Source organism: Mustela lutreola, chromosome 1, assembly GCF_030435805.1.
Source record: "Mustela lutreola isolate mMusLut2 chromosome 1, mMusLut2.pri, whole genome shotgun sequence".
NCBI classification, from domain to species: domain Eukaryota; kingdom Metazoa; phylum Chordata; class Mammalia; order Carnivora; family Mustelidae; genus Mustela; species Mustela lutreola.
This window is the reverse complement of record NC_081290.1, coordinates 196,650,559-196,665,716: the sequence shown is the minus strand read 5'-3', so window position 1 is coordinate 196,665,716 and position 15,158 is coordinate 196,650,559.

Here is a 15,158-nt window from a genome sequence, read left to right as displayed (position 1 = left end):
AAACCTCTCTCTGAGTTTATTAAACCCTGGGGCCAGGGCAGGCCGACCTGGAGGCCCAGCCAGGCCTGGCTCCGCCCCCCAACCCCCCAGCTCCCCGCGGAGAACCTGGTCTGTTCTCCTGTCCCAAACTTGGCAGGCCTGTGCCTGGGACAAGGGAACAGGAGGCGGGGTGCGGGGGGGAGAGAGGGTCCTGGAGGAACGGTAGTGAAGACACTCAACTTTTCCCAGAAAATGTGGGAGACTCTCTGTGTGTGTTGGGGGGTGGCTGGCTGGGCAGAGGTAGAGACCCTTCGCCCACGCAAATGACACAGACCTTCTCTCCCTCAGCCCCCCAGGACACTCTCTGCCTCCCCCTGGGACTGTACACTCCTCCATTCTCCAGAGTGTTTGTGCTGAAGGGCCACGCGGAGGAAAGTGGGAGGAGGCAGAGGCTGGAGGGTCTCTAGGCCGGATCCCAGTTCAGTGACCAAGTAAGGGCAAGAATGAGGCTTCTCAGAGGCAGGCTCAAGTTTCCAGGATCTGGAGCCCCTCAGCGATGGACAGAGAGGTAAGAGGTCACACCTGCTGAGGCTGCCCCCCAGCCCCCAACTCCACAAGGACTGGCCTGGGCTGAGTCAGCTCACAGAAGCCTCCAGCTGAAGGTAGACACTCAGCACCAAAAACCCCAATGAAAGTGCTTGGTAAATTGTGATGCTCCGACTCAGCATGAAGGACAGTTACGGTAGATTGACTCCTTTCACAAATCCTTTCTGAGGGCCTTGCCCGGGCCCAATACTATTCTAGATGCTGCATGTAAGTGGGGAGCAAGGCAGTGGTCCACGTTGTTGGGTAGGGGGCCGAGAACTCTGAGAGCATCAGCTCAGTCATAAACATGTGCGATTTCTTTCTTTCTTTTTTTTTTTTTTTAAGGTTTTATTTATTTATTTAACAGAGAGAGAAATCACAAGTAGGCAGAGGGGCAGGCGGAGGGGGGCAGGGGGGGGCAGATTCCCCGCTGTGCAGAGAGCCCGATGCGGGGCTCGATCCCAGGACCCTGAGATCATCACCTGAGCTGAAGGCAGAGGCTTAACCCACTGAGCCACCCAGGCGCCCCAGACACATGCGATTTCCAAACCCGGCTGAGCGGCTTACCTGCCTGGTGAGCCCAGGCGTGGCCTGGACTCATCTCAGTCTGGGGAAGGAAGGAGGGAAGCGCAGGAGCGGTCTGTCCTCCACATTCAGGCAGACCAGCTCCCTTGACCAGTTTCTTTCCTGGGGATCCAAGTTCAGTTTCTTTTGAAAAAACGTTCCTGCTTATCTCAAAAGTTGAAAACCATCCACTGAAACCCCTTTCGCTCCTTGTAATCTTTTGGGTCTTGTTCCATTTATCGTGGTCTCTTCCCAGGTCCTGCCAAGGCAAGCAGCGCCCCCTGCCGTCCCCGCCCCCGCTGGATGCCTCCCGTGGAAGGAGGCTGATCTTTCGCCAGCCGGCTTCGGATTCAGATTCCTGTCCCACCTCTGTCCCCTTTTACGCTTCCCCTTTAAACAAGGTCAAAGTTCTTTAAAGTTTTCCCCAAGAGTCTTCTTCCCAGGAACAGTAGAGAATAAACACATGGGAGTGGTCTGTAGATAAAAGCTATCCCTGGACCCTGGGGAGGCTACAGGGTACTCGAGTGGCCCTAGTCCCCACATTTGCGGGCCTCCTTCTCCTGGGCCCAGGCAGCTAACGGGTGCGTTTGAAGGACTTAGCTCCCAAGCCAAGGCCAGCCCTAGTTTCCTGCTGGAACTATGGGCCCGCGTGTTGTCCTATAGATCAGGGAAGCGAGGAAGGAGACTGGGATGGGTTGTAATGTTGAGTTAAACAACCAACCCAGTCTGGACTGGCATGGAGATCTCGGCTCTCCTATCACCACTTCCCAGCTTGGGGGTAGCTACCTGGAGCACTCTGTTTACGCAGATCCTGAAACTATGTTGCTGTTTATAATAATAATAGTAATAATATTAATTAATTTATAATTTAAATAAATTTACTATAAAAATAACTTATAATTATTAATATTATTATTGTTGTTGTTGTTATTCTGAGGGTGTTACTTTTGGCTAGTGATGCCTGCTGTGGGCACAGCTGGGGGAATGGTGACATCTATGCCTTTTCTTCGTGTTGGAAAGAGCGGAGGCTTCCCAATACTCATTCGGATCCTATTTTTTCTGACCCAAAAAAACGAGAACACGCGATCTGACACCAGGCCGGAACGCTTGGATTTGGGAACTGGGCCCCAGAGTCAGTGCATGTATTCATTGTTTGCCCCTTCCTAGAATCATAGTTCTTAAAGCTGCTGTTCTTAAAGTTCTTAAAGTTATATACAGTTCTTATATCTTATATCTTATAGTTTTTAGGGTTTCTCTGAGAGGTTCTACCTTAGTGGTTTCCAAACTTTTGCAGGTGTATAGCGGTCAGCCTTGCCTTCAAGGGCTTCCTACTACAGAAGCAGCAGCAAATACAGCAGGTAACTCCGAGCTGCTCTGGTTGGAACAGGGTGTGGGACGAAGGGTCCTGTCTGCGGTGAGCTTCCTCCTGGCCACTGTCTCCCTGTCCTCTCCCTGCTCCCTCTGTTGCCTTCCAAAGAGTAACTTGTGCTCCTCGGAACCCATGGGAAGCTACCAATGTTCTCCTTCTGTTTCTAGGAGACTATTTTAAAAATACTTCTGGTGGAGTGCCTGCGTGGCTCAGTGGGTTAAAATCTCTGCCTTCAGCTCAGGACGTGATCCCAGGGTCCTGGGATCAAGCCCCAAGTAGAGCTCTCTGCTCACCAGGGAGCCTGCCTATCTGCCTACTTGTGATCTCTGTCTGTCAAATAAATAAAAATAAAATAAAATAAAATACTTCTGGAGAGGTAAGGGAATCAAGACCCAGGCGTTCAAGTTAATTGCTAAGTTATGCATTTACATTCCTTCGTGCTCAAATTCTCTAGTGCCCTTGCCCCCAGCAGTGATGGACCTCCTACTTCCCCCCCCTCCACCCCCTGCCTCATCTTGGCTGTCCCAGCACCCCGCTGTGCACCCCTGGATAACCTGGCTACGCTCGCCCTGCCTCTCCATGCCCACAGCTCCCTTGGGATCCCAAGTCTTGGTCCTCAGCCTGGGCTGCTTCTTAGTGTCCTTGGCCCCTTCCTCTTTTCTATCACATGTCCACCTCCCCTCACTCTGTGGGCCCAGAGTGGCCCCCAAATTCTCTGCCTGTGGGATAGGTCAGGGGACTATAGCAGCCCAGGACTTGAGCCCTCCGCTATGTTCTGGGACTGACTCTGCTTTGTCCTCCTGTTCCCCTGTCCTCCTGTTCCCCTGCAGGCACGCTCTTTTGCAGAACACTCCCCCTGTCTGGTTCTCTCACCCCCTACTCTGTCTTCTGTGCTCCCTCAAATGCCCTTCTGCCCACACTTTTCCCCTCCATTTCATTTTAAGAGCCTTTCGGAAACCGTTCTCTTCCCCAGGAGCCTCCCTGAATTGAAGGGAGGTCACCCCATTCATTCTCCCTGAGCCTAAAGCCCACCGGCGAATCGTGCTGGGCACCACGCCAGGGTGAGTTTATTTTGTTCTTGGGTGCTGAGCTCTGGTGTCTTCCTGATTTATTTTGCGGTGTGCGTGTCCTCTGCATCTGTCCACATTTGCACGGCTGTGTGGGGAGCACAGCCCTGCGGGCAGGCATTTAATAGAGGACAATGAGAAAAGTAAACAGGGCAGCCGTGTTCGCATGGGTCAGGCTGGAACCCATGTGGGAGGAGGTGGGATAGAGGAGTTTCTCCTTGATGGGGAACTTCGGGCCCATGTCTGCTGGACTTGCCCATCCCCACCCAAGTCTCTGCGTCCTGGGTCCAGGTCCGGGGCTCGGCTGTGCTGACAGTCCTCTCCTCACCTCCCCACCCTTCACCTCTCTAAAGAACTGGGCTGAGTTTCAGTGTCTGTCAGCTAGTTCAGGGGGAGGGAAACATTAAACACTGCGAACAGTGCTTCTTGGAGCTGGGTAAACTCAGCACACCACAGTTTACTTTGCTGTCAGAAATCCCTTAGCTTACCGCAGAGCAGAACCCCTGGAGAACCAGGACCCCCACCATCGCCCTCCTCATTCCGCGCTCACCCCAGGAGACCCGCCTCCCTCTCCTTCCAGCCCTAGACCCTTCTAAAGTGCCTGCCCTGCTCTGTGCCCCCCACCCTCCATCTATCGCTCCTTCTTATGTGTCCCCCCTACCCCACCCCATCTCCTTCTCCTGACCCTTTCCACCCGACTCTGGTTCTTCCCGAATCCTCCTCTGCCCCTGGTGTCCAGCAGCCTGAGGCCAGAGGAGCTCCCCTCTCAGGGCAGAGATGGGGGCAAGGAGAGATGAGGTCCAGGCACCTTGCGGGAGGCAGAGAAAGACCAGAAGGCACTCTCTTTTTTTTCCCTCCTCACTCTGGATAACAAACCATGGATTGGGGTGGGGGGAGCAGCAGATCAGGCAAAGGCTTAGAACTGGTATCAGGAGATTGGAGAAGCACGAAGGGCAGCAGCCGCTCTCTTCCAGTTTCCCCCGGGGCAGGGGTGCCTTGAGGTGTTTTGAGTTGGGAACGAGGGCGTCCCAGGTTTGGGACCTCGCTTTGCATTAACTTGAATGTTCTTCAAGACGACAGCTCCAAACCTCCCTGGCGGCCTCTCCTGGCCCCCACCTCTTCTCTGAAATTTGCAGCCTGAGCCAGGTTTTCTCTTTGGCTCCACTTGGAAGCTCAAACCTTCTGGGCTTGAGATGAAACACATGGTGCTCTGGAATGTGGCTACCAGCCAAGGGAATGCTCGGAGGCCCCCGCAGAATTTGCAGCCATCTGCCTGGGGTTGAGCTGGGGGTGCGTAACAGACCATTAGGGGCCAGGAAGGAGCAATGGAAGCCGAGGGCACTTTCCTTCGTTCTATCTCATTTCGAACCAGCGCCTCTTTCAACACTCCAGTACATCCCGATGTACTGTATTTCCGCCCCTGGGGAGACCCAAAGCCAGGCTTGACCTCAGATGCCACGGGCCCAAGGCACTGGCTCCAAAGTGAACAGGTGCTGATTAGCAAGGCATTTTGCATATTCTTTGAATGTTATTCATTTCCTGCCAAAAGACACAGGCGATTTCCCCTGCCTTCTTCCCTCTGGAAACCGCATTTTCGGCTCTTCCTCCCCAACTCCAAAGAACTAATTGTCTTTGTCCTTCTGAAGGCTGTTGCTGACCCCACTCCTATAGCTTCGTCTGTCCTCAGTGACCCTGGTGACCCAGCTGGAAAGTCCCCAGCTGGATGAATCCTGGATCCCAGCCTGCCCTCTCTGGTGTGGTCGGAGGGAGCATCACCCTCAGCCTCTAGGAAGCTCAGGAAGAAATTGGCTTCTTTAATCCTGACCCCTGTCTACGAGGAAGGCCCCGTCTTGACTTCTTGGATGGCGACACGGCCAGGCTGGAAGGCCTCTAGCAGGAATTAATCTTCCGGGATGGTTGGATTGTCATGGGAGAGAAGTGGCTGGTGGATACCCAACCAAGGTCATGGGTCACACAGCTCCATTCCATGGAAATCTGGGGGTGAGGAGCAAGGAGATAGGCTTAGGGAATTCTTAGGGGTTGGAAAGGATCTTTAAATTACTTAATTCAATACTCCATTACTATTATTTATTATTATCTTTTAACTATGGATAATCTAAGACCCAGAGGGCCAAAGTGATTTCCTGAGGCCTTTCTCTCGGTCAGCAGCAGAGCTGGAATCAGAAGCCAGGACTCTTGACTACAGAACATTACCTCCTTACGCACTCTTTCCAGAAATTCCACCATATCCCTGGAATGCCGTGGAGGGGACCACTGCTTTAGTGGACCTTCTGTCTCCCCAGGCTCCGCTGAGAGGGATGGCTTCACAGAGGGTGAATGTTACCTGTCTCTCGGATGAACCCCAGCACCACAGGGGGATTAGACATGGCCTGGGAGGGATATGTTTGTGGCCCAGAGGACTGTTTCCCCTCTTTCAGGCTCTGCTACCTATAAGCACGTGTTCTAGTACTTGGCCACAATGAATGCAACCAAGAATAAATGCTCAAAGCCAGCCAATGCATTGGTTGGAGGAGAGCCATTTGGTGTTTCTCTCTTTAGAGTTTGAAATAGAAAAGCACATACTCTGTAGCCATTTAGTCCTAGAGAACTCAACTAAACCACTGAGGACTTGGGATGGGGCCATAAAATAAAACCACAGGCAAAACAAAATCATGCGCAGAGATGAGTTGAGATAGGAGCCCAAGAGGAGAGAGAACTATGGGGTTTGGTCCTTCATTTATTGGGAATCCCTTGGTGCCTACCTAGCTGTTTCTCTCTGTATCTACATTTCATATGTGCATGGGTTTCTGCCCCTTCTGAGCAAAAGCACTTTGACTGGAAGGGATGAGATCAGGAGCATTTTAACTTAAGAGTCCCCCAACAAGCCCAACTTGAATGAGGTTGGAAAGCGGCTGTTAGGGTGCAAGGCACAGTCCCTCTCTGTCATGGGAGAGATGGGACTTCTGGGGGGCAGGGCTGAGTTAGGGACTGCTTCTCTCTGGTGTGGCATAATGAGGGGAGGAGAATCTAGTCACCATACGTTCCTCCCTCCACCTTCCTTTAGGGAAAATGCTCAGATGCTTTGGAGTCCCTTGACTTGACCAGCCCCCTGTCTCCTGTTTCACCTCCTGGAGAATGTTGTAACTTTCACCTGCTGGAGAAACGTCCTCTGCTAGCCTCCCATCTTTTATCCTTTGCCCTGGGAGTACCAGTGTGTGTGTGTGTGTTAGGGGATGATGGGGTTGATGAAGACAATGGAAAGATGCTCCATCGATTGCCAGAATGTGGGCTTGAGGGAACAAAGACACGGTCAGCTCCACATAAGTTGGCTCAAGGACTTCAGGGTTGGGAAGGAGGTGACAGACCCATGAGTGTGCCCCACACTGGCTCCAAGCAGAGAGAGAAAGCAGTCCCATCTCAGGATTCGCTGGCACCCTCCCATCTGGAAGACAGAGCTGTGTCTTGCTACAAAGCTACATCTGTCAGCCAGATGAGCGGTACCTGTAAAAACTTCCCACATCAAGCCTTGTGGGGCTAATGCCTCTTCCAGAGCCTGCTGACAACAGGAAAACGATCCCAGGACTACGATTCCCAAGAGACTCGGCATAGATTCTTGCCCTTGAGAAAGGAGTGGGGAGTTTGATGTTGCCCACAGGTCCACAGACACTCCTGCCCCCGCAACTGGCCATGGGAGAGGGCCAGAACCAAAGAGGGGAAAGATTAGGAAACAAAAGCAGATTCCCAGAAAAGAGGGCCTCTTTGGGAACATCGGTCCCGGCCACTTACAGAGTTCCTCCAGCGTGCCCGGCCTCTGACGGACAGGACGTCTCTGGGTTCTCAGACCCTGCAGAACATGCTTACCGACCTCCTTGTAGAGCAGAAGGAGCTGTGGCTCTGAAGGGGGGTCCCGGGACTGCCATGGTACCTGCTGCTTCGTGTCTAAGGGCAATAGAGCCATCTTCCGGATACCCGGAGACCCATGCGGGGAGACCTTGATCAAATCAGAGCACAAAGCGGGAAAGTCAGCCTCAAACCTTGATCTTGGCTTTCTTGGAACTGATAGTCTAAAGAGACTGGAAAGGCTAAGAGCCCCGTTCCTGAAAGTTACATGGGTGGGTTTTTTTGTTTTGTTTTTAAAGATTTTATTTATTTATTTGACAGAGATCATAAGTAGGCAGAGAGGCAGGCAGGGGTGGGGGTGGGAAGCAGGCTCCCTGCTGAGCAGAGAGCCGGATGCGGGACTCGATCCCAGGACCCTGAGATCATGACCTGAGCCGAAGGCAGAGGCTTTAACCCACTGAGCCACCCAGGCGCCCCTTGTTTTGTTTTTTAACAAACACACCAAAGCCTGACTCTCCAAACACAGGTACCGTGCCTTCACCAGCAGATCTCTGGGAAAGCTGTGCTCTTGGGAGCTGCTCTTGCTCGGAATAGTTTTCGAACTCCCCTTTAGCAAGATGGCCTTCAGGGCTTCCAGTACATTCCTTTGAAAATCCCCAGCTGCAGCAAAATCTCTCTCTTCAATTTGCTGGGGCAGGTTTGATTTTGGGGGCAAGAGCCAGAAGTCATTTCAGATTTGGGTGAGAGTCATCAAATTGGGGAGTATTACTATTTGTATCATTTGGGGTCCACATGAGGTGCAACTCCAACACTGAAAAGGCCTGAAAAGAGTGGAGCCTTTGGGGTCCTTTTGAGAGATGGGCTGAGGAGTCCCACAGTGACTGAAATGCCAACAGCCTTGCAGGGGGCTTGGGGTGGGGCTTGAATAAGATCTGAAGTTTCTTCAGAGGGAGAGGCCCCGATCAAACCCAATCAGGGCCTAAGTAAAAACACACACGGTTCCATAAAGTGGCCTGGGAAAGATGCCACGTTAATAAAAGGGAAAAATGTGGAGGAATGTGTGAGGAGGGAGCCGTTAAGAAAATGCAAGGGCCCATAAACTCCGCTGTGCAAAAGCCCCCCGCCCCCCTCCATCGCGGATCCAACTTGGTTCTCATTAGAACTCAGGAAAAGCCTGAAAGAAACCAGCTTCTTCGCGGAGCAGCCGAGGGCAGAGCTGGATACCTGGCTCATGTCTTGCCTTTGCTGATCCCTGATGTGTCCCTGGCCCAGACACCTCCCTCCAACCTGTCTCTGGGTCTGACTGCCCTCGAGGACTAAAGTTCCTCCTCGGGGTGTCTCGTTAGTCCTGCAACCTTGGCAGGCCAGGGTGCTTGGTGTAAGGAAGGGGGATGGAGGGAATGAGGAGAAGCAGGGACCCCTGTTTCCACACTGGCGCGTTCTGAAACACTATTTATGTAATAGGAGTCATTTTCCCCTTCATCTCCCCAAAATTGGCCTCGGGGACCAGCTAGTCTGTTGGCAGCTGGCTAAAGCCTTATCATGTTTCCAGGCCCCAAGCAAACAGGAAATGCGCTCCAACTGTAGTCAGAGGGTTAGCTCTCAGTGGAACTTCCCCATAGTCAGGAGTCAGCTGTGAACAGTTCAGAAGATGCGGAGGAGACCCCGGCTAAAGGCTGAAGGAGCCCCTGGTGTGGGCAGCAGATGGGAGAGACAGTGCGTAATCAGGAAAACAAAACTGAGATAGAAAACCTGCACAGGTAACTAAGTAATGACAGCACAAAAGATCAAGTCTGCACTCAGTATTTAGGAGGCTAGAAGGAAAGAAACGGGAATGACTAGACTAGCTGGGGTCCCAGGGTATCACTTACTGCAGTTTTGAGGGGAAGATAAATCTCGCAGCAGAGATCTGCCTGGAGCCAAGAGAAGGCTTCCGGTGGCTGTGACGATGGCGGGGGGGGGGGGGGGGGGGGGGAGCGGCGGGGGGGGGTGGTGGTATTTGAGCTTAAGTGGCAGCATTTACATGCGCGGTAATAGAAGGGGGCAGCTGAGCTTGGGGGACAGGCAGTAGGGGACGTCTTACAGCAGTGCAGAGCTCAGACTAGCACAAGTAGTACAAAGAGTTTGTGCAAATGGTTTGGGTGCAGGAAGGACGGTTGTTAGGGGATCCCTGCTGGAGTGGTTAACACAGAGGTGACCTAGGAGGCCACCAAATCACCCAGAGTTTTGTGAAAACTGAGTGTACTCTTGCCTCCGTGACTGGGAGCAGGTGCCCTCGGTCCACGGGGTTCCTTCCAGGCTAGGACGCTTGACTGCTTGCTCTGACATTGATGTTGGCCGAACGCTTCATGCCCTGCCCCCCAGTTCTGGGGTTTGTGGTCGGATGCAGAGCGGGACTGATCTTCTGTGCTTAGGAATCTGTGCTGGGAGCCAAGGAGCAGGAAGCAGCCGAGATGCCTCCAATTAATACGGCAACTTGAACACCCTCTCAAAGAAAACTGGGCCGGGAGATCTGACAGAATCTCCGTGGTCCAGCCGGACAGCTGGCAGCAGCTGCAGGGCCCCTTGGGTCTCCCTGAGCACAGAGATTGTGAGGAACCTTCAGCCCTGGCTAGCAGACATCCTGTGAGATCAGTCGAATCACCATTCCGTCTGGTACAGTTGCCGGGGTGGGGCCGTCATCATTGACCAATGAGAATCAAGGGCAGGGGCCTTCAGGAGCTCATATTCTCACCTAAAACGGGTCGCCGTGATGTGTTGTGGAAGGCTGGAAAAAGCAGCCAGGAAGGAAGGGACCTGTTGGGTGGAGCTGGGGGACAGGGTCCTCCTGTCATCTTTGGAGTGGCCCGCTAGCCAAGGCCTCCCCACTCCTGGCCCAAGCTCCAGGGGACATTCAAGGCGCAGCAGGTCAATTTTCAAAAATCACCTGGGAACTTATCCCTCCTCAACAGGATGCCCAAGCTGGAACTGAGTCAAAGTACTACAGAGTTCTAGGGCTGGAAGTGACGTCCGAGATCATCCTGTATACCTGTTGCATGCTGCAGTATCACACCCCCATTAATGTCAGAGTCAGAACTTCAAACTCAGGTCTCCTGACCTGACGGCCAGCAGTCAGTCCATCACTAATCTGGATAACCCAATTTCAACCCCTTTGACCTAGCTCTCCAGAGGCCAGCATGGGTGAAGGCTAAGGTAAAAGGGGCAGGAATTGGGCAATAATAGTGTATGCATTTCAACAGGAGGTGATTGACCCACAAATGAGATGCAGAGTTTGGGGTGAATGAGCGTTCCAGGCTTTGCAGAGTGAGCAGCAGTGGACAGCGTATGGGGTTGTGAGTCAACAAACCTTGGTTTAGTTTCTTATTCTATCACTTAGTCACCACGTAACCCAGAAAACATTATTTAGGGGCACTTGGATGGCTCAGTGGGTTAGGCCTCTGCCTTTGGCTCAGGTCATGATCTCAGGGTCCTGGGATTGAGCCCCGCATCAGGCTCTCTGCTCAGCAGGGAGCCTGCTTGCCCCTCTCTCTCTGCCTGCTTCTCTGCCTGCTTGTGATCTCTCTCTGTCAGATAAATAAATAAAATCTTTTAAAAAAAGAAAGAAAGAAAAAGAAAGAAAGAAAAGCATTACTTAATCTCTTGGAGCCACAGTTCATTGATCTGTTAAGTGGGGGCTAAAAATACTGTGGGATTCTTGTGAAAAATAGTGTATGTAATAAAGTACTTTGCACACAGGGACGGCCAGGCATAGATTCACGGTTATTCTGATCGTTGAGGATTATCAGGGCTTGAGCTGTTGAGTTTGGAGGCTGGAATAGCTACGGTTGAGATTCTCTGAGTTCTCTGAGCTTCTCAGTAGAAGAGGGAAATCCAATCTTAGAAATGTTTCTGCTCAGCAGTAGGAGCTGAATTAGGGAGGGCAAAATCCAGGCCAAGGCCAGGCCAAATCCCCCAAGGCCAGGGAGGAAGGACTGCTACACAGTGAGAAGCCTTTGAGGGAAGGGTGGCAGCTCTGGTTCCTGCCCCAAGCATCCAAGCCTCCTGGAGATGACATCTTTTGCAGGACAAAGGAAGCCTGAGGCCTCTCCGCCTGAACAGGAGCCCTATCAGCTGTCTCGGGGAGGGGTGAAGCTGGGAGAAGGGGAGAGTTTGGAAAGGAGGCTGCCTGCCATGAGGCCCACACGCTTTAGCCAAAGCTACTTGGAGTCACTTGCGCAAAGGCTCCGGTGGCATCCCCTGTAACAGGCCTGATGGCGTTGCCCTCCTGACTTTTGGTACCAGCCTCCGGTAGGAGGCATGAAATGGGGGGTGCAGCATAGGGTCCCAGAAGGGGCAGGGTTGGGAGAAGAGAGGGTCCTGTCGTGATCCAGCCCAGAGCAGCAGGTTTTCATAGGTAAAAACCCTGCTGTGCCGGCTGAGGTCATTCCTGGCACTGAGTCCCCACTCTCTGCAGACGCCTTGCAGGTCTGTTCTAATATCCACAGCAGCCACATTCCTAACCAGGGTGGGTAACAGGCTTTCTGGACAAGACTGCTTTCCATCAAAAATTATGCCAATTCACCAGGGTCAGATATTTCAGAGAGAACGGAGGGTTTTTTTTTTTTTTTTGGGGGGGGGTGTTGTTTGTTTTGTTTTGTTTTTTAAGGATGAAAATAAAAATTTGTAGGGAATGACTAAAAGCAGGACCCAGAGTGGAGCAAGGTCCTGTAGGCAGGAGCAGGGAGGAGGAGGACGGAGTGACTCAGGCGGGAGGGATCTGGGATCATAAGTGAGCCAGAGAAAGGGACAAACGGTTTAGGCGTTGGGGGCTGGGAAAGAGCCCTGTTTTGGGTCTGGCCCAGCCAGGTCTGTCTCAGATCCTGATGAGTTTACCTGCTACCGTGACTCATTCATCCATCCACTCAGCCCACACTTGATTTCTGCTCTATGCCAAGTGCTGTGCTAGCAATACAAAGAAGTTACATCTGTTATCTGTGTCTGTGTAACAAATTCCCATAAAATGAGCGGCTTAACACAACACACGTTTATTATCTCACACTTTCTGCGGGCCAGGAATCTGGGCATGGCCTCGCTGGGCTCTCAGTCTCCACATCTCTCGCAGAGCTGTGATCAAGGTTTTGACCGAGGCTGGGGGCTGGTCCGAAGGCCCAGCTGGGGAAGGATCTACTTTCACGCTCACGCGGTAGGTGGCAAAATTCAGTCCCTCGAAGGTTGTTGCACTGACGGCCTTGGTCCCTACCTTGCTGTCAGCTAGAAAGATTCCTCTGAATTCCTTGCCTGGGCTTCTCCTGCCTGGTCGCTGGCTTCTTCAAAGTGTGCAGGCTGAGAGGCAACAGAGTCTGCTAGCAAGTTAGAAGTCATGATTTTAAGTTACCTGATAATAGAAGCACATCTTATCTTCTTGGCCCGATTCTATTGGTTAGAAGCAAGTCACAGGTCCCACCCATGTTCAAGGGTGGGGGGAATCTCATGAGGCTGTGAAAACCAGGACTCGGGGATTGTCAGGGACCACCTAGGAGTCTGCCCAACACAAAAGTCAGGTGTTTCCTGTCTGCAGGTGACTCGGAGTTAAACAATGAAGGTAGTTCTAACAGTTCTGGGGAATGCGGCCTATTGAATGCCCACAGTGCACCAGGAACTGAACTGGGGAGGTCCCTTTATGCACACTTGCTCAGTCTCCATGAGGTAGATACATTTAGTATCTTCTTTTGAGGGGAGGGAACAGAGTCTCAGTGAGCTCACTTTAGCAAGACGTGTAGATGTTTTTGAACTTAAATTTGTCAGACTTCAAAGGCTTTGTTCGTACTCCCTTCGTTACAGGCTTCCCAGATGAGTGGCAGGATGACATGGACAGTGTTGTAACAGTCCCTGTGTTTGGGGGCACGGAGCAGGCTTTCAGAGGTGATGACATGGAAGAAGCAATGGAAAGAATAGCAACAGGACCCTAGAGGGGTTCCGGGGAATGGAGTCGGCATCTGACAGACGACCTTCCTCTCTTTAGACATTCTCCCAGCCTTATCTCCCTCTTTCCTTCTTTTCTTATCAACCAGGACATAAATATTAACTCTGTCCCTAGATTCGGAGTGTGGTAGGAGACATTCATATATTGGTTCCCTGCTCTAAAGGTGCCTACAAAGAGCCAAAACCCAAACCCAAACCCAACAAACGGCAATCGGACTCAGGGGGTCAGGGAACCCGGCCTCAATACTGCACAACAGAATTGACACGGGTTCATGCAAGTGGGGAAGCAGACCCAAGGAGAGAAGTGTCCAGGCACTTGCTAGGAAGAAACAGCAGCAAGTGCAAACCCAACAGCTGTTTGAAAGCACTCCGAGCAGATCTGGAAGCCAGTGGCTGTTTGGATTAGCTTTCTAATTGGCTGAGTGTTAGCAAAGCCTTGTGTGTATACAATGGGAATAGTTAATCTTGTCTATTTGTATATCCACTCATGTTCTGTCACTCCCTGATCTTCTTAGAGGTCTGCCTCTTACTGTCGGTTTTCGGCCAAGAGAGGGTTTATAGCTAAGGGACCCTTCCTACGCTTCCCCTGGCACAGGTGGGCAGCAGGAGGAAAGCCAAAAAGAGGACCATGATGCCAACCAACCAGGGCTTCCCTAATGACCCCCTCATCACAGCCCGCCTGCCTTGCCACACGCATCCCAGGCCAGTCCCTCTTCCTGCAGCGCCCGCCTCCCTGCCACCCCCATTCCAGTCATCAAACCCACATACATCATGACACTTTGTGACAAACCTGGAAGTTAGGCTGTATCACTCCGAATGAGAGACCCGAGAGAGGTTAGGTGACTTGCCTGGTGTCACCCACACAGCTAGGAAGCGGCTGAGCCAAGATTGAACTTAGGTCCAGCACTCGGGGTCCCCTGTATTGTCGCTGCTGGCCTACCCTCCCCCACATCACGTTCATCATAGAACATCCTTGCTCAAGAAGCCAGAAGGGCTCCCTTTGGCCCACTGTGTTAATTGTCCACATGCCTTTGCTGGCATCTTGGGGTCCTTCATTCTTCAGTACTTGTCCTCCCTTCCCCCCATAAACCCATGTCACCTCTGCTGTGGGCTTCTGCAGTGTGAGGCCAGGGTCCCTGACTCCCACCATCAGATTGTAGGCACCTTTAGATCAGCAACCAAGATCTGAACTTCTCCCACCAGACCCAGACGGCACAAGGTAAGTATTTATGCCCTGACTGACAGTGGAGGAGTGAAACATGAAGATAGGGCTGGGAGGACATCGAGCGTAGGAAGGTCTTCTCTCGGGCGCAGAAATGACCCCTTTAGCTGAGGGGCTTCCTGTCTCTATCATTATTCACTCACCTCCTCTGTCTCTCTGGGCCACTTCCTTCCCTATCTTTGACTTTTTGGCGTCTGTTAATGATTTTCTTTTCTTTGTGACCTAAGCATGGTCCCAAAGTCCTCCTTATAATTGCTCTAGGCTCAGCTGGTCAGACATGCTTAAACACATGCATTCGGGGCGCAGGGAGGGGGAAGAAGAATTCTTTACATATAATGATGCTCCTGTCGAAGATTCGGCAAGGTTATGGCTAGGACATGGTCTAGTCTTCAGCGACGCCCCATAAATGGGACTGATGCAACCACATCATATTTTGGGACGTTCATTCAGAGAATCCTAAGGGGATGACCATGCAAATGAGGAAGAGAGGAAGTCGGAGAAGCGTTAATTTCCTCTAATCTCTACCAATCGCATATGTAACTACGGCTACGGCAGGCTCACCGTCTCCCAC